We start from the raw sequence: 4,640 nt of genomic DNA, 5'->3' as shown, positions 1-4,640 counted from the left end.
CAATACAACAAGAATCAGCTTAATTTTTCTAGGAACTCCTGCACAGAATAGAAGCAGTGACCCATGAGGAAACTCTTCAGTTCCGATTTGAAGGTGCGTTGATTACTGCTAAGATTTTAGAATTCGAGCGGTAGGTTATTGAAAATGGATGCAGCACACCTTTTTGCACAGCAGTTAAGGAAGTCCGATCCAAATGCAGGTTTGATTTCTGCCGAGTATTAACTGAGTGAAAGCTGCTTATTCTTGAGAATAAGCTAATATAGTTAACAAGAAATGACAGTAAGGAATATTTCGAAAGAGACACTAAAAATGTATACTTCACCCAGGCAGGATCTTTACTCCTATATGATCTAATGCATCTGTCAACAAAAGTTGTTTTATTTGCTAAAAGAGAATTTTAAGAGCCATAGAAAATGCTGCTGCAAGAAGCTCATGCAAGCCCTTATTCAAGGAACTTTACATCCTTCCACTACCATGTCTATATATGTTACAAGTAATAAGACTTGTTAGGAAAATCTTAGAAAATAGCAACATTCTTGTACCGACTAATCAGAGGATCCATCTGTATAACAGAAGGAGAAAGCAGGATATACATGTTCAACATGCATATACAACTCTAAAATGGAATGGACCACTGTGTGCCGGAAACAGACGGCACAATAAGCTACCTAATAATATTAAAACAATAAAAGACAGTTCAATATTTAAACTGGTGTCCTTAAATATTTATTGCCAAACTGTTGTTATAGTACAGATGAGTATCTTGAAACACAAAAATTTCTTCTGTTCATGTTGTGTACTCTGTATGGAAACCTGAACTCCTTAATAAAGAAGTGTGTCACCTTTACTGTTTTAGTTTAGTAATGGATTTTTAAATGTATATGGTACTTTTGAATTTCCATGTTATTTGCTTCTATGTTTCTTTCCCTTAACAATGTAAACATATTTAGAAATAGTGTGTAATTCTAAATTTTTCACAAAATATCCACCTATACACTTTTCTGTTTTTTTGGCATCACACATGTATTATATGAACACTTGCATCATTGTAAGATAACTGTCAAAATCATTTTAACCATGTATCACCTCATCTCCATTTTTGACTTGTCCTATACCATCATGTGCTTCTCTGCACACAATGTATGATCTACAGGATAAATAAAATTGCAATTACAATATATTGAGAGGCCAATGTCAAAATACCCAGATTCGTGAACAGGGGTCGACGAGAGGTTGGTAAACTTACACCACTTACTGCCCAAACCGCCCATTTCTGAGCCAAAAATATCCTTTTAGAATGGGAAGAGTTACCCCAAAATATAATATCATACGACAAAAGCGAATGAAAATAAGCAAAGTTGACTGATTTTAGTGTCGAACGATCACTTGTTTCAGATAGCGTTCGAATAGTAGAAATGGCAGCATTAAGTCTTTGAACAAGTTCCTGAACGTGGGCTTTCCACAGCGGTTTACTACCTATCTGAACAACTAGAAATATGAATTCATCAGCTTCACTAAGCATATGCCCATTCTGTGAAATTAAAACGTCAGGTTTTGTTGAATTGTGTGTTAGTAACTCTAAAAATTGAGTCTTACTGTGATTTAGGGTTAGTTTATTTTTTACAAGCCATGAACTTATGCCATGAACAGTACTATCTGAACCTGAGCCTATGTTGCACACAACATCCTTTACTACAAAACTAGTGTCATCAGCAAACAGAAATATTTTAGAGTTGCCTGTAATACTAGAGGGCATATCATTTATATAAATAAGAAACAAGAGTGGCCCCAACACTGATCCCTGGGGCACGCTCCACTTGACTACACCCCACTCAGACGCCACATCACAGCCAGTTTCAACACTGCGAATAATGGCCTTTTGCTGTATGTTGCTAAATGAAGAGGTGAAGCAATTGTGAGCTACTCCCCATATTCCGTAATGGTCCAACTTCTGGAGCAATATTTTGTGATCAACGCAATCAAAGCCTTAGTTAAATCTAAAAATATGCCTATCGTCGAAACCTTTTGTTTAACCCATCCAGTACCTCACAGAGAAAAGAGAATATAGCATTTCCAGTTGTTAAACGACTTCTAAAGCCGAACTATACATTTGATAGCAAATCGTGTGAAATAAAATGATCAATTTTTCCTTTTATACACAACCTTTCCAATAACTTTAGCAAACACTGATGGCATAGAAATAGGTTTAAAATTCTCTACATTATCCTTTTCTCCCTTTTTATAAAGCGGCTTTACTACTGAATACTTTAATCTTTCAGGAAACTGACCATTCCTGAAGGAAAAATTACAAATATGGCTAAATACAAGGCTAACATGTGCAGCACAGTACTGTAATATTCTGCTAGGCACTCCATCATATCCTTAGTCTTCAGTGATTTAATTAGTGACTCAATCTCCCACTTGTCTGTACAACAGAGGGTACTTCAGACATCAATCTCGGAAAGGCGTTTGCCAAGAAAGTTATATGATTCCCCGTAGAAACTAAATTTTTATTTAATTCACCAGAAATTCTCAGAAAATGATAGTTAAATACTCTACGTATATCTGATTTATGACCAACAGAACTATTTTTACTAGTAACTGCCTTTACATCGTCGACCTTGTGCTGCTGACCAGACACTTCCTTCACAACTACTGACCACGTGGTTTTAATTTTGTTCTGTGAACGAGATATCCTATTTGAATACCACATACTATTTGCCTTCCTAATAACATTTTTAAACACCTTACAGTACTGTTTTTAGCGAGTTACTGTAGCTTGATTCTGACCACTTCTAACATTTGGATATAATTCCCGCTTTGTTCTATATGATATCCTTATCCACTAGTCAGCCACACAGGCTACCTTTAACTGCTAGTACCCTGTTTAGAACGTTCGAATGGAAAGAAACTCACAAAGAGCATAAGAAATGTGATAAGGAAAGTATTATATTTGTCATCTATGTTATCGGCACTATAAACGTCCTGCCACTCTTGTTCCTTGACAATTTTTGGAAAACTCCCTATTGCTGTTGGATTAACTTTTCTCCATAGTTTGCAATTATATGCAACATTATTTACTAACAGATTGCCCATCTAGTAACGAAGAACGAATAAAAATATTGTCTATGCCTGTGCTACTTACTGTTCCCCCGCAACCTAGTTGGAAAAAACACAGTCTACAACAGATCGTATGAATTTAAGAGATCTACCAACATCCTTTTTCTTGCACCTTCATACACAAAATTAATACTGAAGACACCACAGACAACTAATTTCTGGTACTTCCTAGAAAGTAAAATGCTCTGAAGTCGGAGTTAGGGGACCTATAGACTCCTCCTGAACAGGCCATGAAGGCCCAACGATACCGACCGCCCGCCGTGTCATTCTCAGCCCACAGGCGCCACCGGATGAGGATATGGAGGGTCATGTGGTCAGTACACCGCTCTCCCGGCCGTATGGCAGCTTCCGAGACTGGAGGCGCTAATTCTCAATCTAGTAGCTCCTCAGTTTGCCTCACAAGGGCTGAGTGCACCCCGTTTGCCAACAGTGCTCGGTAGACCAGATGGTCACCCATCCAAATACTAGTCCAGCCCGATAGTGCTTAACTTCGGTGATCTGACGGGAACCAGTTTTACCACTGCGGCAAGGCCGTCGGCCAGGGGACCTATAAACAACAACAATTACAAGATTAGTTTCGCTAAATTCAACTGCCCCTGCACAACATTCAAATATCTGTTCAGTGCAGTGCCGTGGTATATCTATGGACTCAAATAAAGTACTGTTTTTTACGTACATTGCCACTGCCCCATCCTGAAAGGAACTCCTTGAAAAACATCCAGCCAATCTATATCCTGGTAAATGAAGCCTCTGAATTGTCAAATTATTTAAATGGTGCTCCGATATACCAGTAATTGAGGAATGGCTAATGCAGGTGAAACCTGACAGGTACAGGGCGTGCGGGCCCAGGCATGCCAAGGCTCGGCCTTTACTCCGTCCTTCCAGAAACAGCGCGACATTTTGTTTTCGCTTAGCGTTGCTGTGCGGCACAACAGTAGAATGGTGGTGCCAGTGTTGTTTACCCTTAGCTATTTGCTCGTGGTATGAAGGACGTTCACAGGTCTAGTAACTCTTTCTGCAAAAAGAGGCAATCTAGCGATCCATTTTCACAATCCCTTAAAATGAATGGGAATGACGGAAGAGAGGGATGAGAATTCTCAATTTGCATGAGTAACGGGTACTGCTTATTTGCTATGAAACGACATTACAGTATCATGCAGAATGAATGTAAACATTTAGATGGCAATGAAAGAGCAAAAAATTACATCGATCGACGGACGGGATGCAATTCTCCGTACATCAAAAAGTATTTTGTGCTATATTTGCTGGCATGGATTGCTTGAAGAAACTGGTGATACAAATAGTAAAGTTCTTGAAGTCGCCTCTATTGTTCGATTGTCAGTTGAAACAATTTTCAAGGATATAAACGAAGAGTATGGAGACTTCATATATTACTGAAAATTACGTTCATTAAGTTAAGGGAAGCGTCTGGAACGATTTTTCGATTTAAAACTCGCTATTGTTGAATTTATGAAGTAAAAAGGAGTGCAGGGACGAAAATTACAACATTCGGAATGGAC

The 4,640-nt window shown here is 38.4% G+C and overlaps 1 pseudogene; it reads right to left on the bottom strand.

Moving 5' to 3' along the window:
* Positions 1-3,541: 3,541 nt before the first annotated feature.
* LOC124557311 lies at positions 3,542-3,659 on the bottom strand (annotated as a pseudogene).
* Between the last annotated feature and the right edge of the window lie 981 nt (positions 3,660-4,640).

This window comes from Schistocerca americana, chromosome X (genome assembly GCF_021461395.2).
Source record: "Schistocerca americana isolate TAMUIC-IGC-003095 chromosome X, iqSchAmer2.1, whole genome shotgun sequence".
Classification (NCBI taxonomy): domain Eukaryota; kingdom Metazoa; phylum Arthropoda; class Insecta; order Orthoptera; family Acrididae; genus Schistocerca; species Schistocerca americana.
The sequence above is the reverse complement of the archived record's forward strand: the minus strand, read 5'-3'. Positions and strand labels throughout refer to the sequence as shown.